The following is a 27,373-nucleotide window of genomic DNA, read 5'->3' as shown; positions in this document are numbered from 1 at the left end:
TCCAGTGAAGTGGGGGAAACCGGTGAAGTTTAGAATACGCTAATTTACAAGGAGATTTACTATAATAGATTTGTAGTGTTTTGTGAAAATTTTAACTTTTGAAGAAATCCACTAGAAGTTGTGCTGACTAGAAATATTTAGTTCAGAGAATTATTTTTATGTTTAAAAAAAAATCTCTTTACATTTTTCGTTTAAGTCTGATTAAATTCTATGAAATGTTTATTGTATAAATTCTGCTGACTTTCCTGTAGCTCCTTCGACACTGAGGCCAGGCAGTTCAATATTATATAACACACTCACACACACACACACACACTCACACACTATACACACACACACACACACACACACACACATACACACACACACACACACATATATATATAAATCCCAAGAGAAGCAGCAGCAGACTGTGGAGAATGACGGTGGGAGGGGACGCCCAAAGTACCAAAGCAAATATCGTCACGACCACCATCAGGTAAAAACGCCTGCAGAATTGTTTAGTATGTTTAGTATTATTATAATTATTAGTGTAATGTTGTGGTTTGTTTGCTTCGGTTGTTGAGTGGTTGTTGATTTTATTCCAGAGGTTTATAATGGGGTTCAGGGATGGAGATTGTGCTGTAATGACAGGATCTTGATCTGGTGGTCCTTCTTCCACACCTTAATTGATCTGTGTGGAATTGAACATTGTCCTGCTGGAAAAACAGAGTTGGGAAACATTACTAGAACGGAATAAATTAAGTTTTATTCCAGGATAATCTTGTATGCAACTTGATTCACATGTCATTCACAAATACTAAACTGCCCAATTCCAGCCTTGCATCTCCAGATGATCACCATCCTCCACCATGTTTCACAGTGGGTGCAGGTACACCTCTGCAGATCTCCATCTAAACATTTGATGGCCAGGTCTTTGAGCAAAGCCTTGAGGCTCATCAGAGAAGATGATCTTACTCCAGTCCTCTATAGTCCAAGTCTTATGATGTTTTACAAACTTCATCCTGGCTTTTCTTTGCTTCTCATTGAAAAAGGTCACTTGATGTAGTCCTGCAGTTGCTAACTGACATTTAGGTAAATTGATGGTCAATCTCCAGACCTGAACCCCATTAAAAAACTCTGAATGTAATCATGTAAGATGTAAGATGGTAACAAGCCATCAAACAAAGCTGAACTGCTTGAGTTTTTGGGCCAGGAGTTGAATAAGGTTATTCAAAAGCAGTGTGAAAGACTTCATGCAAGCTGTGATAAAGAAAATGGATAATTTCACCAAATATAGATCTCTGAACTCTAGAAACATTAGCATTGTTGTTTCTATATGAATATGAACTTTGCATTGTTTAAGGTTTAAAAACACTGTACCGTTTTCATTATTTTGAGCATCTGCAAATAAATGCTCTGAATGGCAATATTTGTATTTGTAACCTGGGAGAAATGTTGTAAATAGTAAGTTATGAAAGATGGAAACCAGTGCAGAAATAAAACCCACAGCTCAGCAAAGGGCAGGGCTACTGTGGTCGATTTCACTTCCGCTTATGAAGGATTTTAGTTTCCTTCAGTCACATGATCACTTCTGAGAAACCACACTCAACCAGATCTACAGCTCCAAACTTAAATTAGCACTTCTTTTATAAAATTAAGAGCAGATTTATGGTATTATTATAAATATACATTAACCTTAAATATATATATACACAATCATGTGTGACAGGATGAATTATTATTAGTATTATTTCTTATTAAAGCACTATTTTATTAGTAGTATTAATTGTTAGATTTTTAGTCAATTAGTCAGTTGTTTAGAGGGTTGATGATTTGTTTAGTTAACTAATGTAATGGTTTAATAAAAGTAGAGATCAGCTTATTCCAGTTCTTCAGTTTTATTACTCAGTGGGAATTGTTGGCGTCTGATCATTTGAGAAGCTTCTTTTTGGCGCTTCCATCCGTGTTGATTAAATGGGTGCAGTAAAGCTGATATGGTTTCTATCTGCATTTATTGGTGAAATAAAGCTGCTGTTTTCTCTCTTTTTCTAATTTGAGTGAATTCTTGTGAAAAGCTCAGCTGTCAGACAGAACTTGTGCAATTTAGGAAAGGATGAAACAGAAACTTCAAGTGAATCCAGAGCAAAATGTTATTGCTGAGCTGAATTGTAGTATAAGTTTGTGTTGGGTTTTTATTTATTTTTTAAGATTTTTTTGTTGTTGTGATTTTTTACTTTACTAGATGAGCTACAGGTGCTGTTAAGTACCACTAAGCAGCTTGTTGTTTTTAATATTAAATTTATTTCTACTTGGTATTGCTTGAATTTTACTAAATAAACTTGTTTGTTGTCTTCGCTGTTCTTTTGGGTACCAGCAAACCTGTCTCTATTTAACATATTTGGGTGCAATTCCTAAAGTAGCGTAGTTGGCTACATTGTTTAATACTCTGTAACTGAGTTATCTCTCTGTACTGTTACATTAGCTATAGCTCTACATTATCTCTCTGTACTGTTACATTAGCTATAGCTCTACATTATCTCTCTGTACTGTTACATTAGCTATAGCTCTACATTATCTCTCTGTACTGTTACATTAGCTATAGCTCCACATTATCTCTCTGTACTGTTCCATTAGCTATAGCTGCACATTATCTCTCTGTACTGTTACAGTAGCTATAGCTCCACATTTTCTCTCTGTACTGTTACATTAGCTATAGCTCCACATTTTCTCTCTGTACTGTTACATTAGCTATAGCTCCACATTATCTCTCTGTACTGTTACATTAGCTATAGCTCCACATTATCTCTCTGTACTGTTACATTAGCTATAGCTCTACATTATCTCTCTGTACTGTTACATTAGATATAGCTCCACATTATCTCTCTGTACTGTTACATTAGCTATAGCTCTACATTATCTCTCTGTACTGTTACATTAGCTATAGCTCTACATTATCTCTCTGTACTGTTACATTAGCTATAGCTCTACATTATCTCTCTGTACTGTTACATTAGCTATAGCTCCACATTATCTCTCTGTACTGTTAAATTAGCTATAGCTCCACATTTTCTCTCTGTACTGTTACATTAGCTATAGCTCCACATCATCTCTCTGTACTCTTACATTACATATAGCTCTACATTATCTCTCTGTACTGTTACATTAGCTATAGCTCCACATTATCTCTCTGTACTGTTACATTAGCTATAGCTCCACATTATCTCTCTGTACTGTTACATTAGCTATAGCTCCAAATTATCTCTCTGTACTGTTACATTAGCTATAGCTCACATTATCTCTCTGTACTGTTACATTAGCTATAGCTCCACATTATCTCTCTGTCCTGTTACATTAGCTATAGCTCTACATTATCTCTCTGTCCTGTTACATTAGCTATAGCTCGACATTATCTCTCTGTCCTGTTACATTAGATATAGCTCCACATTATCTCTCTGTACTGTTACATTAGCTATAGCTCTACATTATCTATCTGTACTGTTACATTAGCTATAGCTCCAAATTATCTCTCTGTACTGTTACATTAGCTATAGCTCCACATCATCTCTCTGTACTGTTACATTAGCTATAGCTCCACATTATCACTCTGTCCTGTTACATTAGCTATAGCTCTATATTATCTCTCTGTACTGTTACATTAGCTATAGCTCTACATTATCTCTCTGTACTGTAACATTAGCTATAGCTCTACATTATCTCTCTGTACTGTTACATTAGCTATAGCTCACATTATCTCTCTGTATTTTTACATTAGTTATAGCTCCACATCATCTCTCTGTACTGTTACATTAGCTATAGCTCCACATTATCTCTCTGTCCTGTTACATTAGCTATAGCTCTACATCATCTCTCTGTCCTGTTACATTAGCTATAGCTCGACATTATCTCTCTGTAATGTTACATTAGCTATAGCTCCACATTATCTCTCTGTACTGTTACATTAGCTATAGCTCTACATTATATATCTGTACTGTTACATTAGCTATAGCTCCACATTATCTCTCTGTACTGTTACATTAGCTATAGCTCACATTTTCTCTCTGTACTGTTACATTAGCTATAGCTCCACATTTTCTCTCTGTACTGTTACATTAGCTATAGCTCCACATTTTCTCTCTGTACTGTTACATTAGCTATAGCTCCACATTTTCTCTCTGAACTGTTACATTAGCTATAGCTCCAAATCATCTCTCTGTACTGTTACATTAGCTATAGCTCCACATTATCTCTCTGTACTGTTAAATTAGCTATAGCTCCACATTTTCTCTCTGTACTGTTACATTAGCTATAGCTCCACATCATCTCTCTGTACTCTTACATTACATATAGCTCTACATTATCTCTCTGTACTGTTACATTAGCTATAGCTCCACGTTATCTCTCTGTACTGTTACATTAGCTATAGCTCCACATTATCTCTCTGTACTGTTACATTAGCTATAGCTCCAAATTATCTCTCTGTACTGTTACATTAGCTATAGCTCACATTATCTCTCTGTACTGTTACATTAGCTATAGCTCCACATTATCTCTCTGTCCTGTTACATTAGCTATAGCTCTACATTATCTCTCTGTCCTGTTACATTAGCTATAGCTCGACATTATCTCTCTGTCCTGTTACATTAGATATAGCTCCACATTATCTCTCTGTACTGTTACATTAGCTATAGCTCTACATTATCTATCTGTACTGTTACATTAGCTATAGCTCCAAATTATCTCTCTGTACTGTTACATTAGCTATAGCTCCACATCATCTCTCTGTACTGTTACATTAGCTATAGCTCCACATTATCACTCTGTCCTGTTACATTAGCTATAGCTCTATATTATCTCTCTGTACTGTTACATTAGCTATAGCTCTACATTATCTCTCTGTACTGTAACATTAGCTATAGCTCTACATTATCTCTCTGTACTGTTACATTAGCTATAGCTCACATTATCTCTCTGTATTTTTACATTAGTTATAGCTCCACATCATCTCTCTGTACTGTTACATTAGCTATAGCTCCACATTATCTCTCTGTCCTGTTACATTAGCTATAGCTCTACATCATCTCTCTGTCCTGTTACATTAGCTATAGCTCGACATTATCTCTCTGTAATGTTACATTAGCTATAGCTCCACATTATCTCTCTGTACTGTTACATTAGCTATAGCTCTACATTATATATCTGTACTGTTACATTAGCTATAGCTCCACATTATCTCTCTGTACTGTTACATTAGCTATAGCTCACATTTTCTCTCTGTACTGTTACATTAGCTATAGCTCCACATTTTCTCTCTGTACTGTTACATTAGCTATAGCTCCACATTTTCTCTCTGTACTGTTACATTAGCTATAGCTCCACATTTTCTCTCTGAACTGTTACATTAGCTATAGCTCCAAATCATCTCTCTGTACTGTTACATTAGCTATAGCTCCACATTATCTCTTTGTACTGTTACAGTAGCTATAGCTACACATTATCTCTCTGTACTGTTACATTAGCTATAGCTCCACATTATCTCTCTGTACTGTTACATTAGCTATAGCTCCACATTTTCTCTCTGTACTGTTACATTAGCTATAGCTCTACATTTTCTCTCTGTACTGTTACATTAGCTACAGCTCCACATTTTCTCTCTGTACTGTTACATTAGCTATAGCTCCACATTATCTCTCTGTACTGTTACATTAGTTATAGCTGCACATTATATATCTGTACTGTTACATTAGCTATAGCTCCACATTATCTCTCTGTACTGTTACATTAGCTATAGCTCCACATCATCTCTCTGTCCTGTTACATTAGCTATAGCTCTACATTATCTCGCTGTACTGTTACATTAGCTATAGCTCACATTATCTCTCTGTACTGTTACATTAGCTATAGCTCAAATTATCTCTCTGTACTGTTACATTAGCTATAGGTCCACATTATCTCTCTGTACTGTTACATTAGCTATAGGTCCACATTATCTCTCTGTACTGTTAAATTAGCTATAGATCCACATTTTCACTCTGTACTGTTACATTAGCTATAGTTCCACATTATCTCTCTGTACTGTTACATTAGTTATGGCTGCACATCATATATCTGTACTGTTACATTAGCTATAGCTCACATTATCTCTCTGTATTGTTACATTAGTTATAGCTCCACATCATCTCTCTGTACTGTTACATTAGCTATAGCTCCACATTATCTCTCTGTACTGTTACATTAGCTATAGCTCCACATTTTCTCTCTGTACTGTTACATTAGTTATGGCTGCACATCATATATCTGTACTGTTACATTAGCTATAGCTCCACATTATCTCTCTGTACTGTTACATTAGCTATAGCTCACATTATCTCTCTGTACTGTTACATTAGCTATAGCTCACATTATCTCTCTGTATTGTTACATTAGTTATAGCTCCACATCATCTCTCTGTACTGTTACATTAGCTATAGCTCCACATTATCTCTCTGTACTGTTACATTAGCTATAGCTCCACATTTTCTCTCTGTACTGTTACATTAGCTATAGCTCCACATTTTCTCTCTGTACTGTTACATTAGCTATAGCTCCACATTTTCTCTCTGAACTGTTACATTAGCTATAGCTCCAAATCATCTCTCTGTACTGTTACATTAGCTATAGCTCTACATTATCTCTCTGTACTGTTACATTAGCTATAGCTCCACATTATCTCTCTGTACTGTTACATTAGCTATAGCTCCACATTATCTCTTTGTACTGTTACAGTAGCTATAGCTACACATTATCTCTCTGTACTGTTACATTAGCTATAGCTCCACATTATCTCTCTGTACTGTTACATTAGCTATAGCTCCACATTTTCTCTCTGTACTGTTACATTAGCTATAGCTCCACATTTTCTCTCTGTACTGTTACATTAGCTACAGCTCCACATTTTCTCTCTGTACTGTTACATTAGCTATAGCTCCACATTATCTCTCTGTACTGTTACATTAGTTATAGCTGCACATTATATATCTGTACTGTTACATTAGCTATAGCTCCACATTATCTCTCTGTACTGTTACATTAGCTATAGCTCCACATCATCTCTCTGTACTGTTACATTAGCTATAGCTCCACATTATCTCTCTGTCCTGTTACATTAGCTATAGCTCTACATTATCTCGCTGTACTGTTACATTAGCTATAGCTCACATTATCTCTCTGTACTGTTACATTAGCTATAGCTCTACATTATCTCTCTATACTGTTACATTAGCTATAGCTCACATTATCTCTCTGTACTGTTACATTAGCTATAGGTTCACATTATCTCTCTGTACTGTTAAATTAGCTATAGATCCACATTTTCTCTCTGTACTGTTACATTAGCTATAGTTCCACATTATCTCTCTGTACTGTTACATTAGTTATGGCTGCACATCATATATATGTACTGTTACATTAGCTATAGCTCCACATTATCTCTCTGTACTGTTACATTAGCTATAGCTCACATTATCTCTCTGTACTGTTACATTAGTTATAGCTGCACATTATATATCTGTCCTGTTACATTAGCTATAGCTCCACATTTTCTCTCTGTACTGTTACATTAGCTATAGCTCCACATTATCTCTCTGTACTGTTACATTAGCTATAGCTCCACATTTTCTCTCTGTACTGTTACATTAGCTATAGCTCCACATTTTCTCTCTGTACTGTTACATTAGCTATAGCTCCACATCATCTCTCTGTACTGTTACATTAGCTATAGCTCTACATTATCTCTCTGTACTGTTACATTAGCTATAGGTCCACATTATCTCTCTGTACTGTTAAATTAGCTATAGCTCCACATTTTCTCTCTGTACTGTTACATTAGCTATAGCTGCACATTATATATCTGTACTGTTACATTAGCTATAGCACCACATTATCGCTCTGTACTGTTACATTAGCTATAACTCACATTATCTCTCTGTACTGTTACATTAGTTATAGCTGCACATTATATATCTGTCCTGTTACATTAGCTATAGCTCTACATTATCTCTCTGCACTGTTACATTAGCTATAGCTCTACATTATCTCTCTGTACTGTTACATTAGCTATAGCTCCACATTATCTCTCTGTACTCTTACATTAGCTATAGCTCCACATCATCTCTCTGTACTGTTACATTAGCTATAGCTCCACATTATCTCTCTGTCCTGTTACATTAGCTATAGCTCTACATTATCTCTCTGTACTGTTACATTAGCTATAGCTCTACATTATCTCTCTGTACTGTTACATTAGCTATAGCTCACATTATCTCTCTGTACTGTTACATTAGTTATAGCTCCACATCATCTCTCTGTACTGTTACAGTAGCTATAGCTACACATTATCTCTCTGTCCTGTTACATTAGCTATAGCTCCACATCATCTCTCTGTACTGTTACAGTAGCTATAGCTACACATTATCTCTCTGTACTGTTACATTAGCTATAGCTCCACATTATCTCTCTGTACTGTTACATTAGCTATAGCTCTACATTATCTCTCTGTACTGTTACATTAGCTATAGCTCTACATTATCTCTCTGTACTGTTACATTAGCTATAGCTCTACATTATCTCTCTGTACTGTTACATTAGCTATAGCTCACATTTTCTCTCTGTACTGTTCCATTAGCTATAGCTCCACATTTTCTCTCTGTACTGTTACATTAGCTATAGCTCCACATTATCTCTCTGTACTGTTAAATTAGCTATAGCTCCACATTTTCTCTCTGTACTGTTACATTAGCTATAGCTCCACATTATCTCTCTGTACTGTTACATTAGCTATAGCTCCACATCAGGCAGAAGAGTGAACAGTCCTTGCTGGGGGTGGGTAGAGTCTTTGAGGATGGAGGCAGCTCTCCTGAGGACTCTCTGGTGGTAGATGCTCTGCAGAGAGGGCAGTGGAGTTCTGATGATCTTCTCCGCAGTCTTTACCACTCTCTGCAGGCGTGTACGGTCCGTCGCAGTAGTGTTGCCGTACCACACGGTGATACAGTTGGTCAAGAGGCTCTCAATAACACAGCTGTAGAAGTCGCAGAGTATCTTGGGAGACATCCTGAACTTCCTCAGCCTCCTCAGGAAGTACAGCCGCTGTTGAGCCTTTTTGACCAGCTGTGTGGTGTTCAGTGTCCACGTGAAGTTCTCACTGATGTGGATGCCCAGGTATTTAAAACTGTTCACCCTCTCCACTTCAAGCTCCCGGATGAACAGTGGCTGATGAGGTCTCCTCTCCCTCCTCATATCCACTATCAGCTCCTTCGTCTTGTCTGTGTTGAGGGCGAGGTTGTTGTCCTCACACCATGACACCAGTCTTGTCACCTCCCTCCTGTAAGCCGCTTCATCTCCGCCACTGATACGTCCGATCACTGCGGTGTCATCTGCAAACTTCAGGATGATGTTGTCCTTATGGGAAGCGACACAGTCGTGGGTGAACAGGGTGTAGAGGATAGGGCTGAGGACACATCCCTGTGGGGTGCCTGTGTAAGTGGTGATACTGGCTGAAGTCCTGTCTCCAATCCTGACAGACTGAGGCCTGCCAGTCAGGAAATCCAACAGCCAGCTGCAAAGGGTCGGGTGCAGTCCGAGTACATACAGTTTGTTTGTGAGTTTGTGAGGAATGACCGTGTTAAAGGCAGAACTGTAGTCCACAAAGAGCATCCTGATGTAGGAGTCTTTGTTTTCCAGGTGGGAGAGAGAGTAGTGGAGGGCAGCAGCGAAAGCGTCTGAGGTGGATCTGTTGGGACGGTAGGCGTACTGCAGGGGGTCCAGAGTGTCCGGTATGCTGCACTGGATGTGATCCAGAACCACTCTCTCAAAGCACTTCATAATGATCGGAGTGAGTGCTACTGGCCTGTAATCATTCAGGCAGGTTGGGGGGCTCCTCTTGGGGAGGGGGACAATAGTTGTGTTCTTGTAGCAAGTGGGAACAATACTCTGGCTGAGGGAAAGATTAAAAATGGAGCTGAAAATGTTAGCCAGTTCGTTAGCACATGCTCTGAGGGCCCTTCCAGGAATGTTGTCTGGTCCTGCCGCCTTGCGGGGGTTGATCTTCCTCAGAGCTCTGTATACCTGGCCTAAAGATACTGTCAGAGGGGGGGAGGGGGGTGTGGAGGGCTGTGTGTGCCTCTCGGTGGTAGTGCTGGGAGTTTCAAAGCGGGTGTAAAAGGTGTTGAGGTCATCTGGTAGGGTGTCTGCAGTGCTCAAGGTGCTGGTGGTAGTCTTGTAGTCTGTGATGTGCTGCAGGCCTTGCCACATCTGCCTGGAGTCAGCAGTGGAGTAGAAGCCATCCAGTTTCTCCCTGTACTGCCTCTTAGCTGCTGTGATGGCCTTCCTCAGTCTGTACTTTGCGGCTTTGTACTCAGTCTCATTGCCTGATGTAAATGCAAGAGAGCGAGCACGCAGCATGCGTCGTACATGGCTGTTGATCCGGGGCTTCTGATTGGGGAATCTCTTCACTTGTATGGTGGGCACGATGTTATCCACACAAGTGCTGATGTAGCCGGACACATGCTCAGCATAGTCCTCTATGCAGACAGAGGAGTCCTCCATTGTGGCTGCAGCTTTAAACACATCCCAGTCTGTTGTAGCAAAACAGTCCTGCAGGATGCCCTCAGTCTCCAGAGACCACAGTTTAACTGTTTTGGTAACAGGGTTTGCCTGTTTGAGTCTCTGTCTGTAGGCTGGGTAAAGGAACACTGAGATGTGGTCTGACTGTCCGAAGTGGGGGCAAGGTCTGGCTCTGAATGCACCACGTACATTGCCGTACACATGGTCAAGGGTGTTCTTGTCGCGGGTGGGAATGTCGACGTGTTGATAGTGTTTGTGAAACACAGTCCGTAAGTTGCACTGGTTAAAATCCCCAGCGGTAATGAAGACGGCATCAGGGTGAGCCGTTTCCAGCATGCTGATGACGTCATGGAGTTTGCCGAGCGCTGCCGTAGAGTTAGCCCGCGGAGGGATGTAAACAGCGGCTAAAAACACAGCAGTAAATTCCCGTGGTAGATAATAGGGACGGCATTTCAGCAGTATGAACTCCACGTCTGGTGAGCAGTGCTTATAAGCGGTCTGTATGTCTCCACACCACGCGTTGTTTACAAACACAAACACCTCCCCCTTTAGCCTTACCGGAGGCTGCAGTCCGGTCTCCTCTGTGTACGGAGTGAGTCTCTAGCTAAATAGCGCTGTCCGGAACTTTATCTGAGAGCCAGGTCTCGGTAAAAAAAAAAAGAGCGCAGCACTCTCTTAATTCCCGCTGTGACGTAATCCTCGCTCTCAGTTCGTCCAATTTGTTTTCCAAAGACCGCACGTTAGCTAACAAGAGGGCGGGGCAGCGGTGGTCGGCTAGCGCGAGCCTTTAGCTTAGCATGTAGCCCTCCTCTCTTGCCTCGCCTGCGTCGCCGCCTCCGAGGCGCTCTCCTTGGGTCAGCGCACTCGCTTGGGGTCGGCGCCGGTGGCTGTGGGAGCGAACAATGGGTTGCAGCTCCGGTGGAATAAAGCCAGTAAATCCAAAATTACTGTGTGATGCGATGTCCAACAGAGTTTGTCTGTCATATACTAGCAGTGCACGACATTTGTGTATTGCTAAGAGAGCGTAAAAAGTCCAAAAAAGAAGATAAAAACGGCAAACTCGAGCAGAGCGAGCAAACATGTCCGCCTCGGGGGGCGCCATGATGCAATCTCTCTGTACTGTTACATTAGCTATAGCTCCACATTATCTCTCTGTCCTGTTACATTAGCTATAGCTCTACCTTATCTCTCTGTACTGTTACATTAGCTATAGCTCTACATTATCTGTCTGTACTGTTACATTGGCTATAGCTCCACATTATCTCTCTGTACTGTTACATTGGCTATAGCTCTACATTATCTCTCTGTACTGTTACATTAGCTATAGCTCCACATTATCTCTCTGTACTGTTACATTAGCTATAGCTCCACATTATCTCTCTGTACTGTTACATTAGCTATAGCTCCACATTATCTCTCTGTACTGTTACATTGGCTATAGCTCTACATTATCTCTCTGTACTGTTACATTAGCTATAGCTCTACATTATCTCTCTGTACTGTTACATTAGCTATAGCTCCACATTATCTCTCTGTACTGTTACATTAGCTATAGCTCCACATTATCTCTCTGTACTGTTACATTGGCTATAGCTCTACATTATCTCTCTGTACTGTTACATTAGCTATAGCTCTACATTATCTCTCTGTACTGTTACATTAGCTATAGCTCCACATTATGTCTCTGTATTGTTACATTAGCTATAGCTCCACATTATCTCTCTGTACTGTACTCTGTTCCTCTGTCACTCTGGAGGAGCTGCAGAAATCCAGAGCAGAGGTGGGAGAATCTGTCCACAGAATAACAGTAGATTCAGGTTTAGTGGAGAATCTCTGGTAAAGATGTAGAAGTTTCTGGATTTCAGAGGGATGTTTTAATGTTATTAGTAACATCTACAAAACACCAACCGCTCCTTCTTTAAGAAGCTTTACTGGGTCAGTGATGGTCAGGAGTGAAGTGGGTGTTTGAGGAGAATTAGGTCGTTACTCAGCAGCTAATCTGCAGAGTATCTACAGAATGATGTGGAAAATCAGAAGCATAAACTGTGCAGACAAGATAAGATTTTATTATTGTTATCATTATTATGTTATAAAATGCATTAAATATCAAAGGTGTCAAAGATGACAATGACAAATATTTGCAGGGTACTGATCAGTGTTAATTGTGACAGGTGATTTTGATTAGTTTTAGTCTTTTGATTAAAATGTATAAACGTTTTAGTCACATTTTGGTCATTTAGCTATAATTAGTTTTAGTCTAATAATGTATGTATGTATAAAGTAATGTACTATGCATTGTTACAGTTTTACAGATTTTTTATTATTTTGAGTTTTTTATTAAAACAAATAGCCTAAAGTGTTGTTACATTTCAATTATGCTAATATTGTGTTTTTTTAATCAGCTGATCTACTGTATAAAGACTGGGATGATGGAGGGAGGGGTCAGGAAGACCGAAGGAGGAGATGGGATGACGGAGGGAGGGATTGGGATGATGAAGGGAGGGGTTGGGATGACAGTGGGAGGGGTGGGATGACGGCGGAAGGGGTTGGGACGATGGAGGGAGGGATTGGGATGACAGTGGGAGGGGTTGGGATGACGCAGGGAGGGGTCAGGAAGACCGAAGGAGGAGATGGGATGACGGAGGGAGGGGCTGGGATGATGGAGGGAGGGATTGAGATGACAGTGGGAGGGGTTGGGATGACGCAGGGAGGGGTCAGGAAGACCGAAGGAGGAGATGGGATGACGGCGGGAGGGGTTGGGATGATGGATGGAGGGGTCAGGAACACCGAAGGAGGAGATGGGATGAAGGAGGGAGGGGCTGGTATGATGGAGGGAGGGATTGGGATGACAGTGGGAGGGGTTGGGATGACGGCGGGAGGGGTTGGGATGACGCAGGGAGGGGTCAGGAAGACCGAAGGAGGAGATGGGATGACGGAGGGAGGGGCTGGGATGATGGAGGGAGGGATTGAGATGACAGTGGGAGGGTTTGGGATGACGGCGGGAGGGGTTTGGGTGACGTAGGAGCGAGAACAGGAAGGAGAGAAGGAGAGGGAAGAGGGAGAGGACACGCCCACGCAGGGCGAGCCGAGATATCCGGCACGGCGACATGCGCTGAAAAAAAGCGCCAGTGGACGCGCACCGCGAGAGAGCAGCGCCGCGGGGGCTGGAGCCTCCGCAGGTTCCGGCCGGGTGAGGGTGGGTGGGTGAGAAAGAGAGAGAGAGCCGAAGGCATGAAGGGAGAGAGAGGAGGAGTGGCCACGCTCGAGCACCACCCAGCGAGGCTGTGAAGACAATTATAAATCATATGCTTTGCTATTTATTGTGCATATTAACAATTAACATAACTAAGAAGCCCGGGAAAATCCAATTTAGCATTTTACATTAACCAATGACCATAAAAGGTAATGTGTTCACCCAAAAAAAGTACTTTTCATCAAAACAATAATCAGTAATGACCTCCATCAAAAAATGAAGAAAAAAACTTAAACAAACAACACAATAAATACAAAGAAATCACTCAATACAGTACTTTTCATTACATTTCTATAAAATAATTCTCCAGTTTAGGATAATATTAACTGTACATATTGAAACTGTAGCAGTGGAGTGTTAAAAGTAAAGATCAGAAAGTTCATATTAAAAGACATTGTTCATGTATCCTGTAGAATCCAGAGAGAAAGAGTAAAAATAAAGAGTGTAATTAAATGAAATGATCTTACCTGCTGTGAGCAGAGCTGTATCAGTCCATGAGCTTTTAGTTCTCAGCTTCTAAACTCCTGTACTTTTAGATCTGGAACAGAGGATAGAATTTAGCTTTTAGATCATTCTGATCATAAACTTTCCATATAAAACCTCTTCTGATCTGTAGAGGAAGCTTTTAAAGCCAGACTTCAGTGCAGCTCCGTTATAAAACTGATGAGTAAAGAGAGTAAGCAGAACTGCGTAACAGGAAACAGTTTCACAACTCAAACTCAGACACAGATGCAGTATGAATTCAGTTCTGTATCTGTTAGAGACTCTGAAGGTATTAGATCAGAGTAGAAATGAAGAGAACAGTAGAGTTACAGAAGCAGATCTACAAAAATCCAGTGAAGTGGGGGAAAACGGTGAAGTTTAGAATACGCTAATTTACAAGGAGATTTACTATAATAGATTTGTAGTGTTTTGTGAAAATTTTAACTTTTGAAGAAATCCACTAGAAGTTGTGCTGACTAGAAATATTTAGTTCAGAGAATTATTTTTATGTTTAAAAAAAATCTCTTTACATTTTTCGTTTAAGTCTGATTAAATTCTATGAAATGTTTATTGTATAAATTCTGCTGACTTTCCTGTAGCTCCTTCGACACTGAGGCCAGGCAGTTCACTATTATATAACACACTCACACACACACACACACACACACACACACACACACACATATATAAATCCCAAGAGAAGCAGCAGCAGACTGTGGAGAATGACTACACACTGACGGTGGGAGGGGACGCCCAAAGTACCAAAGCAAATATCGGCACGACCACCATCAGGTAAAAACCCCTGCAGAATTGTTTAGTATGTTTAGTATTATTATAATAATTAGTGTAATGTTGTGGTTTGTTTGCTTCGGTTGTTGAGTGGTTTATCAAATTAATGATAATTTTAATAAGAAGAGTTCAGAATCAATAAATGGTGTTTTTTAATTATAGCTTTCATCTGTCTCAGCATGCTCTCCACCAGTCTTACACACTGCTTTTGGATAACGTTATGCTGCTTTACTCCTGGTGCAAAAATTCAAGCAGTTTAGTTTGGTGGTTTGATGGCTTGTGATGATCCGTCTTCCTCTTGATTATATTCCAGAGGTTTTTAATGGGGTTCAGGGCTGGAAATTGTGCTGTAATGACAGGATCTTGATCTGGTGGTCCTTCTTCCACACCTTAATTGATCTGTGTGGAATTGAACATTGTCCTGCTGGAAAAACAGAGTTGGGAAACATTACTAGAACTGAATAAATTAAGTTTTATTCCAGGATAATCTTGTATGCAACTTGATTCACATGTCATTCACAAAGACTAAACTGCCCAATTCCAGCCTTGCATCTCCAGATCATCACGATCCTCCACCATGTTTCACAGTGGGTGCAGGTACACCTCTGCAGATCTCCATCTAAACATTTGATGGCCAGGTCTTTGAGCAAAGCCTTGAGGCTCATCAGAGAAGATGATCTTACTCCAGTCCTCTATAGTCCAAGTCTTTATGATGTTTTACAAACTTCATCCTGGCTTTTCTTTGCTTCCCATTGAAAAAGGTCACTTGATGTAGTCCTGCAGTTGCTAACTGACATTTAGGTAAATTGATGGTCAATCTCCAGACCTGAACCCCATTAAAAAACTCTGAATGTAATCATGTAAGATGTAAGATGGTAAGCCATCAAACAAAGCTGAACTGCTTGAGTTTTTGGGCCAGGAGTTGAATAAGGTTATTCAAAAGCAGTGTGAAAGACTTCATGCAAGCTGTGATAAAGAAAATGGATAATTTCACCAAATATAGATCTCTGAACTCTAGAAACATTAGCATTGTTGTTTCTATATGAATATGAACTTTGCATTGTTTAAGGTTTAAAAACACTGTACCGTTTTCATTATTTTGAGCATCTGCAAATAAATGCTCTGAATGGCAATATTTGTATTTGTAACCTGGGAGAAATGTTGTAAATAGGAAGTTATGAAAGATGGAAACCAGTGCAGAAATAAAACCCACAGCTCAGCAAAGGGCAGGGCTACTGTGGCCTATTTCACTTCCGCTTATGAAGGATTTTAGTTTCCTTCAGTCACATGATCACTTCTGAGAAACCACACTCAACCAGATCTACAGCTCCAAACTTAAATTAGCACTTCTTTTATAAAATTAAGAGCAGATTTATTGTATTATTATAAGTATACATTAACCTTAAATAGATTTATACACAATCATGTGTGACAGGTTGAATTATTATTAGTATTATTTCTTATTAAAGCACTATTTTATTAGTAGTATTAATTGTTAGATTTTTAGACAATTAATCTGTTGTTTAGAGGGTTGATGATTTGTTTAGTTAATTAATGTAATGGTTTAATAAAAGTAGTTTTTTTTTTCTGGATACCGCAGCTTCCTCTGAAAGTCGGTCTGAGATCAGCTTATTCCAGTTCTTCAGTTTTATTACTCAGTGGGAATTGTTGGCGTCTGATCATTTGAGAAGCTTCTTTTTGGCGCTTCCATCCGTGTTGATTAAATGGGTGCAGTAAAGCTGATATGGTTTCTATCTGCATTTATTGGTGAAATAAAGCTGCTGTTTTCTCTCTTTTTCTAATTTGAGTGAATTCTTGTGAAAAGCTCAGCTGTCAGACAGAACTTGTGCAATTTAGGAAAGGATGAAACAGAAACTTCAAGTGAATCCAGAGCAAAATGTTATTGCTGAGTTGAATTGTAGTATAAGTTTGTGTTGGGTTTTTATTTATTTTTTAAGACTTTTTTGTTGTTGTGATTTTTTACTTTACTAGATGAGCTACAGGTGCTGTTAAGTGCCAATAAGCAGCTTGTTGTTTTTAATATTAAATTTATTTCTACTTGGTATTGCTTGAATTTTACTAAATAAACTTGTTTGTTGTCTTTGCTGTTCTTTTGGGTACCAGCAAACCTGTCTCTATTTAACATATTTGGGTGCAATTCCTAAAGTAGCGTAGTTGGCTACATTGTTTAATACTTTGTAACTGAGTTATCTCTCTGTACTGTTACATTAGCTATAGCTCTACATTATCTCTCTGTACTGTTACATTAGCTATAGCTCCACATTATCTCTCTGTACTGTTACATTAGCTATAGCTCCACATTATCTCTCTGTACTGTTACATTAGTTATAGCTCCAAATTATCTCTCTGTACTGTTACATTAGTTATAGCTCCACATTATCTCTCTGTACTGTTACATTAGCTATAGCTCCACATTATCTCTCTGTACTGTTACATTAGTTATAGCTCCACATTTTCTCTCTGTACTGTTACATTAGCTATAGCTCCACATTATGTCTCTGTATTGTTACATTAGTTATAGCTCCACATTATCTCTCTGTACTGTTACATTAGCTATAGCTCTACATTATCTCTCTGTACTGTTACATTAGTTATAGCTCCACATTATCTCTCTGTACTGTTACATTAGCTATAGCTCTACATTATCTCTCTGTACTGTTACATTAGCTATAGCTCTACATTTTCTCTCTGTATTGTTACATTAGCTATAGCTCCACATTATCTCTCTGTACTGTACTCTGTTCCTCTGTCACTCTGGAGGAGCTGCAGAAATCCACAGCAGAGGTGGGAGAATCTGTCCACAGAATAACAGTAGATTCAGGTTTAGTGGAGAATCTCTGGTAAAGATGTAGAAGTTTCTGGATTTCAGAGGGATGTTTTAATGTTATTAGTAACATCTACAAAACACCAACCGCTCCTTCTTTAAGAAGCTTTACTGGGTCAGTGATGGTCAGGAGTGAAGTGGGTGTTTGAGGAGAATTAGGTCGTTACTCAGCAGCTAATCTGCAGAGTATCTACAGAATGATGTGGAAAATTAGAAGCATAAACTGTGCAGACAAGATAAGATTTTATTATTGTTATCATTATTATGTTATAAAATGCATTAAATATCAAAGGTGTCAAAGATGACAATGACAAATATTTGCAGGGTGCTGATCAGTGTTAATTGTGACAGGTGATTTTGATTAGTTTTAGTCTTTTGATTAAAATGTATAAACGTTTTAGTCACATTTTGGTCATTTAGCTATAATTAGTTTTAGTCTAATAATGTATGTATGTGTAAAGTAATGTACTATGCATTGTTACAGTTTTACAGATTTTTTATTATTTTGAGTTTTTTATTAAAACAAATAGCCTAAAGTGTTGTTACATTTCAATTATGCTAACATTGTGTTTTTTTAATCAGCTGATCTACTGTATAAAGACTGGGATGAAGGAGGGAGGGGCTGGGATGATGAAGGGAGGGGTTGGGATGACAGTGGGAGGGGTGGGATGACGGCGGAAGGGGTTGGGACGATGGAGGGAGGGATTGGGATGACAGTGGGAGGGGTTGGGATGATGGAGGGAGGGGTCAGGAACACCGAAGGAGGAGATGGGATGAAGGAGGGAGGGGCTGGGATGATGAAGGGAGGGGTGGGATGACAGTGGAAGGGGTTGGGATGATGGAGGGAGGGATTGGGATGACAGTGGGAGGGGTTGGGATGACGGAGGGAGGGGTCAGGAACACCGAAGGAGGAGATGGGATGAAGGAGGGAGGGGCTGGGATGATGAAGGGAGGGGTGGGATGACAGTGGAAGGGGTTGGGATGATGGAGGGAGGGATTGGGATGACAGTGGGAGGGGTGGGATGACGGCGGAAGGGGTTGGGACGATGGAGGGAGGGATTGGGATGATGGAGGGAGGGGTTGGGATGATGGATGGAGGGGTTGGGATGATGGAGGGAGGGGTCAGGAAGACCGAAGGAGGAGATGGGATGACGGAGGGAGGGGTTGGGATGATGAAGGGAGGGGTTGGGATGACAGTGGAAGGGGTTGGGATGATGGAGGGAGGGATTGGGATGACAGTGGGAGGGGTTGGGATGATGGAGGGAGGGGTCAGGAACACCGAAGGAGGAGATGGGATGAAGGAGGGAGGGGCTGGGATGATGAAGGGAGGGGTTGGGATGACAGTGGAAGGGGTTGGGACGATGGAGGGAGGGATTGGGATGACAGTGGGAGGGGTTGGGATGATGGAGGGAGGGGTCAGGAACACCGAAGGAGGAGATGGGATGAAGGAGGGAGGGGCTGGGATGATGAAGGGAGGGGTTGGGATGACAGTGGAAGGGGTGGGATGACGGCGGAAGGGGTTGGGACGATGGAGGGAGGGATTGGGATGACGGTGGGAGGGGTGGGATGACGGCGGGAGGGGTTGGGATGATGGAGGGAGGGGTTGGGATGACGGCGGGAGGGGTTGGGATGACGCAGGGAGGGGTCAGGAAGACCGAAGGAGGAGATGGGATGAAGGAGGGAGGGGCTGGGATGATGGAGGGAGGGATTGAGATGACAGTGGGAGGGGTTGGGATGACGGCGGGAGGGGTTTGGATGACGGAGGAGCGAGAACAGGAAGGAGAGAAGGAGAGGGAAGAGGGAGAGAAAGCGAGGGCTGAACCCACAGGAGCAGGAAGGAGGGAGGAAGAGAGAGAGAGAGAGAGAGAGAGAGAGAGGAGTGGAAGCCAAGGGCGGCCGTGACGGTGAATTCAAAAACGTCACGGACACGCCCACGCAGGGCGAGCCGAGATATCCGGCACGGCGACATGCGCTGAAAAAAAGCGCCAGTGGACGCGCACCGCGAGAGAGCAGCACCGCGGGGGGGTGGAGCCTCCGCAGGTTCCGGCCGGGTGAGGGTGGGTGGGTGAGAAAGAGAGAAAGAGAGAGAGAGCCGAAGGCATGAAGGGAGAGAGAGGAGGAGTGGCCACGCTCGAGCACCACCCAGCGAGGCTGTGAAGACAATTATAAATCATATGCTTTGCTATTTATTGTGCATATTAACAATTAACATAACTAAGAAGCCCGGGAAAATCCAATTTAGCCTTTTACATTAACCAATGACCATAAAAGGTAATGTGTTCACCCAAAAAAAGTACTTTTCATCAAAACAATAATCAGTAATGACCTCCATCAAAAAATGAAGAAAAAAAACTTAAACAAACAACACAATAAATACAAAGAAATCACTCAATACAGTACTTTTCATGACATTTTAATAAAATAATTCTCCAGTTTAGGATAATATTAACTGTACATATTGAAACTGTAGCAGTGGAGTGTTAAAAGTAAAGATCAGAAAGTTCATATTAAAAGACATTGTTCATGTATCCTGTAGAATCCAGAGAGAAAGAGTAAAAATAAAGAGTGTAATTAAATGAAATGATCTTACCTGCTGTGAGCAGAGCTGTATCAGTCCATGAGCTTTTAGTCCTCAGCTTCTAAACTCCTGTACTTTTAGATCTGGAACAGAGGATAGAATTTAGCTTTTAGATCATTCTGATCATAAACTTTCCATATAAAACCTCTTCTGATCTGTAGAGGAAGCTTTTAAAGCCAGACTTCAGTGCAGCTCCGTTATAAAACTGATGAGTAAAGAGAGCAAGCAGAACTGCGTAACAGGAAACAGTTTCACAACTCAAACTCAGACACAGCTACATACAGGAAGCCCACAGATGCAGTATGAATTCAGTTCTGTATCTGTTAGAGACTCTGAAGGTATTAGATCAGAGTAGAAATAGAAGAGAACAGTAGAGTTACAGAAGCAGATCTACAGAAATCCAGTGAAGTGGGGGAAACCGGTGAAGTTTAGAATACGCTAATTTACAAGGAGATTTACTATAATAGATTTGTAGTGTTTTGTGAAAATTTTAACTTTTGAAGAAATCCACTAGAAGTTGTGCTGACTAGAAATATTTAGTTCAGAGAATTATTTTTATGTTTAAAAAAAATCTCTTTACATTTTTCGTTTAAGTCTGATTAAATTCTATGAAATGTTTATTGTATAAATTCTGCTGACTTTCCTGTAGCTCCTTCGACACTGAGGCCAGGCAGTTCACTATTATATAACACACTCACACACTCACACACACTCACACACACACACACACACATATATATAAATCCCAAGAGAAGCAGCAGCAGACTGTGGAGAATGACTACACACTGACGGTGGGAGGGGACGCCCAAAGTACCAAAGCAAATATCGTCACGACCACCATCAGGTAAAAACCCCTGCAGAATTGTTTAGTATGTTTAGTATTATTATAATAATTAGTGTAATGTTGTGGTTTGTTTGCTTCGGTTGTTGAGTGGTTTATCAAATGAATGATAATTTTAATAAGAAGAGTTCAGAATCAATAAATGGTGGTTTTTAATTACAGCTTTCATCTGTCTCAGCATGCTCTCCACCAGTCTTACACACTGCTTTTGGATAACTTTATGCTGCTTTACTCCTGGTGCAAAAATTCAAGCAGTTTAGTTTGGTGGTTTGATGGCTTGTGATCATCCGTCTTCCTCTTGATTATATTCCAGAGGTTTATAATGGGGTTCAGGGCTGGAGATTGTGCTGTAATGACAGGATCTTGATCTGGTGGTCCTTCTTCCACACCTTAATTGATCTGTGTGGAATTGAACATTGTCCTGCTGGAAAAACAGAGTTGGGAAACATTACTAGAACGGAATAAATTAAGTTTTATTCCAGGATAATCTTGTATGCAACTTGATTCACATGTCATTCACAAAGACTAAACTGCCCAATTCCAGCCTTGCATCTCCAGATCATCACGATCCTCCACCATGTTTCACAGTGGGTGCAGGTACACCTCTGCAGATCTCCATCTAAACATTTGATGGCCAGGTCTTTGAGCAAAGCCTTGAGGCTCATCAGAGAAGATGATCTTACTCCAGTCCTCTATAGTCCAAGTCTTATGATGTTTTACAAACTTCATCCTGGCTTTTCTTTGCTTCTCATTGAAAAAGGTCACTTGATGTAGTCCTGCAGTTGCTAACTGATATTTAGGTAAATTGATGGTCAATCTCCAGACCTGAACCCCATTAAAAAACTCTGAATGTAATCATGTAAGATGTAAGATGGTAACAAGCCATCAAACAAAGCTGAACTGCTTGAGTTTTTGGGCCAGGAGTTGAATAAGGTTATTCAAAAGCAGTGTGAAATACTTCATGCAAACTGTGATAAAGAAAATGGATAATTTCACCAAATATAGATTTCTGAACTCTAGAAACATTAGCATTGTTGTTTCTATATGAATATGAACTTTGCATTATTTAAGGTTTAAAAACACTGTACCGTTTTCATTATTTTGAGCATCTGCAACTAAATGCTCTGAATGGCAATATTTGTATTTGTAACCTGGGAGAAATGTTGTAAACAGGAAGTTATGAAAGATGGAAACCAGTGCAGAAATAAAACCCACAGCTCAGCAAAGGGCAGGGCTACTGTGGCCTATTTCACTTCCGCTTATGAAGGATTTTAGTTTCCTTCAGTCACATGATCACTTCTGAGAAACCACACTCAACCAGATCTACAGCTCCACACTTAAATCAGCACTTCTTTTATAAAATTAAGAGCAGATTTATGGTATTATTATAAATATACATTAACCTTAAATAGATTTATACACAACTATGTGTGACAGGATGAATTATTATTAGTATTATTTCTTATTAAAGCACTATTTTTTTTAGTAGTATTAATTGTTAGATTTTTAGACAATTAATCTGTTGTTTAGAGGGTTGATGATTTGTTTAGTTAATTAATGTAATGGTTTAATAAAAGGTTTTTTTTTTCTGGATACCGCAGCTTCCTCTGAAAGTCGGTCTGAGATCAGCTTATTCCAGTTCTTCAGTTTTATTACTCAGTGGGAATTGTTGGCGTCTGATCATTTGAGAAGCTTCCTGGTGACGCTTCCATCCGTGTTGATTAAATATGAGCAGTAAAGCTGATATGGTTTCTATCTGCATTTATTGGTGAAATAAAGCTGCTGTTTTCTCTCTTTTTCTAATCGGAGTGAATTTGTTACGCCCTCGCTATGTTTTCTGGTGTTTTCCCCGTTTCCTAGTGTGTTTCTCTTGTACTTTTCCATTACGTGTGTCTAATTTGTAACTCCGCCCCTTCCCAGGTGTTCTGTGTTTCATGTTTAGTATAAATAGTACTTGTTAATCTATGTTTGCGGTCGGTCTTTGCACCTTCCCACGTTTGTTTGTCTCTTCACGCTATTTGTTATTGTTTTGCTACGCCACGTCACGTTTACTTATTTCATGTTTCTGTGTTTACTCGTTCTTGTTTATTTCTAGTTTATATTTTGTCACGTTTATTTCTAGTCTGGTTATTTTCCTTGTTTGTACATATTTACGTATTTATTCCTTTGTATATATATCCCTATCCTTGTTTTGTACTTGTCTGTTTAGTTTAGCTCTTTGTTTGTTTTCCCTGTTTGTTTATGTACATATATTTATTCGTTATTCCCTTGTTTGTTTATTTGTTTATTTGTTTATTTACCTGTTATTTATTAAAGTATGTCTTACCCGCTTAAACGTCCGCCTCCCGTCTCATCACGCGTTACAGAATTCTTGTGAAAAGCTCAGCTGTTAGACAAAATTTATGAAATTCAGGTAAAGATGAAGCCGAAACTTCAAGTGAATCCAGAGGAAAATATTAATGCTTAGTTGTATTGTAGTGTAAGTATGTGATGGGTTTTTATTTATTTTTTAAGACTTTTTACTTTACTAGATGAGCTGTAGCTCTGCATTATCACTCTGTACTGTTACATTAGCTATAGCTCTACATTATCTCTCTGTACTGTTACATTAGCTATAGCTCCACATTATCTCTCTGTACTGTTACATTAGCTATAGCTCCACATTATCTCTCTGTACTGTTACATTAGCTATAGCTCCACATTATCTCTCTGTACTGTTACATTAGCTATAGCTCCACATTATCTCTCTGTACTGTTACAGTAGCTATAGCTCTACATTATCTCTCTGTACTGTTACATTAGTTATAGCTGCACATTATATATCTGTACTGTTACATTAGCTATAGCTCTACATTATCTCTCTGTACTGTTACATTAGCTATAGCTCTACATTATCTCTCTGTACTGTTACATTAGTTATAGCTGCACATTATATATCTGTACTGTTACATTAGCTATAGCTCTACATTATCTCTCTGTACTGTTACATTAGCTATAGCTCCACATTATCTCTCTGTACTGTTACATTAGCTATAGCTCTACATTATCTCTCTGTACTGTTACATTAGCTATAGCTCTACATTATCTCTCTGTACTGTTACATTAGTTATAGCTGCACATTATATATCTGTACTGTTACATTAGCTATAGCTACACATTATCTCTCTGTACTGTTACATTAGTCATAGCTGCACATTATATATCTGTACTGTTACATTAGCTATAGCTCCACATTATCTCTCTGTACTGTTACATTAGTTATAGCTCCACATTTTCTCTCTGTACTGTTACATTAGCTATAGCTCTACATTATCTCTCTGTACTGTTACATTAGCTATAGCTCCACATTATCTCTCTGTACTGTTACATTAGTTATAGCTGCACATTATATATCTGTACTGTTACATTAGCTATAGCTCTACATTATCTCTCTGTACTGTTACATTAGCTATAGCTCCACATTATCTCTCTGTACTGTTACATTAGTTATAGCTGCACATTATATATCTGTAGTGTTACATTAGCTATAGCTACACATTTTCTCTCTGTACTGTTACATTAGCTATAGCTCCACATTATCTCTCTGTACTGTTACATTAGTTATAGCTGCACATTATCTCTCTGTACTGTTACATTAGCTATAGCTCCACATTATCTCTCTGTACTGTTAAATTAGCTATAGCTCCACATTATATCTCTGTACTGTTACATTAGCTATAGCTCCACATTATCTCTCTGTACTGTTACATTAGCTATAGCTCCACATTATCTCTCTGTACTGTTACATTAGTTATAGCTCCACATTATATATCTGTACTGTTACATTAGCTATAGCTACACATTATCTCTCTGTACTGTTACATTAGTCATAGCTGCACATTATATATCTGTACTGCTACAATAGCTATAGCTCCACATTATCTCTCTGTACTGTTACATTAGCTATAGCTCTACATTATCTCTCTGTACTGTTACATTAGCTATAGCTCCACATTATCTCTCTGTACTGTTACATTAGTTATAGCTGCACATTATATATCTGCACTGTTACATTAGCTATAGCTCTACATTATCTCTCTGTACTGTTACATTAGCTATAGCTCCACATTATCTCTCTGTACTGTTACATTAGTTATAGCTGCACATTATATATCTGTAGCGTTACATTAGCTATAGCTCCACATTATCTCTCTGTACTGTTAAATTAGCTATAGCTCCACATTATCTCTCTGTACTGTTACATTAGCTATAGCTCCACATTATATCTCTGTACTGTTACATTAGCTATAGCTCGACATTATATATCTGTACTGTTACATTAGCTATCCACAGTTATACCTTCCCTCATCCACAGTTATACCTTCCCTCATCCACAGTTATACCTTCCCTCATCCACAGTTATACCTTCCCTCATCCACAATTATACCTTCCCTCATCCACAGTTATACCTTCCCTCATCCACAGTTATACCTTCCCTCATCCACAGTTATACCTTCCCCCATCCACAGTTATACCTTCCCTCATCCACAGTTATACCTTCCCTCATCCACAATTTTACCTTCCCTCATCCACAATTATACCTTCCCTCATCCACAGTTATACCTTCCCTCATCCACAGTTATACCTTCCCTCATCCACAATTATACCTTCCCTCATCCACAGTTATACCTTCCCTCATCCACAGTTATACCTTCCCTCATCCACAATTATACCTTCCCTCATCCACAATTATACCTTCCCTCATCCACAGTTATACCTTCCCTCATCCACAGTTATACCTTCCCTCATCCACAGTTATACCTTCCCTCATCCACAATTATACCTTCCCTCATCCACAGTTATACCTTCCCTCATCCACAATTTTACCTTCCCTCATCCACAATTATACCTTCCCTCATCCACAGTTATACCTTCCCTCATCCACAGTTATACCTTCCCTCATCCACAATTATACCTTCCCTCATCCACAGTTATACCTTCCCTCATCCACAGTTATACCTTCCCTCATCCACAGTTATACCTTCCCTCATCCACAATTATACCTTCCCTCATCCACAGTTATACCTTCCCTCATCCACAATTTTACCTTCCCTCATCCACAATTATACCTTCCCTCATCCACAGTTATACCTTCCCTCATCCACAGTTATACCTTCCCTCATCCACAATTATACCTTCCCTCATCCACAGTTATACCTTCCCTCATCCACAGTTATACCTTCCCTCATCCACAATTATACCTTCCCTCATCCACAATTATACCTTCCCTCATCCACAATTATACCTTCCCTCATCCACAGTTATACCTTCCCTCATCCACAGTTATACCTTCCCTCATCCACAGTTATACCTTCCCTCATCCACAATTATACCTTCCCTCATCCACAGTTATACCTTCCCTCATCCACAATTTTACCTTCCCTCATCCACAGTTATACCTTCCCTCATCCACAATTATACCTTCCCTCATCCACAATTATACCTTCCCTCATCCACAGTTATACCTTCCCTCATCCACAGTTATACCTTCCCTCATCCACAGTTATACCTTCCCTCATCCACAGTTATACCCTCCCTCATCCACAGTTATACCTTCCCTCATCCACAATTATACCTTCCCTCATCCACAGTTATACCTTCCCTCATCCACAGTTATACCTTCCCTCATCCACAGTTATACCTTCCCTCATCCACAGTTATACCTTCCCTCATCCACAATTATACCTTCCCTCATCCACAGCTATACCTTCCCTCATCCACAATTATACCTTCCCTCATCCACAGTTATACCTTCCCTCATCCACAATTATACCTTCCCTCATCCACAGTTATACCTTCCCTCATCCACAGTTATACCTTCCCTCATCCACAGTTATACCTTCCCTCATCCACAGTTATACCTTCCCTCATCCACAGTTATACCTTCCCTCATCCACAGTTATACCTTCCCTCATCCACAATTATACCTTCCCTCATCCACAGCTATACCTTCCCTCATCCACAGTT

At 39.9% G+C, this 27,373-nt stretch overlaps 1 protein-coding gene across 1 annotated transcript in view; it reads right to left on the bottom strand.

Moving 5' to 3' along the window:
- The window catches only part of LOC111190621 (NACHT, LRR and PYD domains-containing protein 12-like), a 407,924-nt gene extending 386,721 nt beyond the window's left edge, over nt 1-21,203 (bottom strand). Inside the window, exon 1 of the mRNA XM_049468860.1 lies at nt 20,539-21,203. The gene's annotated coding sequence lies outside the window, so the exon portion shown is untranslated. The remainder of the gene's footprint in view (nt 1-20,538) is intronic.
- Between the last annotated feature and the right edge of the window lie 6,170 nt (nt 21,204-27,373).

The sequence above is a fragment of the Astyanax mexicanus genome, chromosome 1 (genome assembly GCF_023375975.1).
Source record: "Astyanax mexicanus isolate ESR-SI-001 chromosome 1, AstMex3_surface, whole genome shotgun sequence".
Lineage (NCBI taxonomy): Eukaryota > Metazoa > Chordata > Actinopteri > Characiformes > Acestrorhamphidae > Astyanax > Astyanax mexicanus.
Note: the sequence above shows the minus strand (reverse complement) of the source record. Positions and strands in the feature narration are given on the sequence as shown.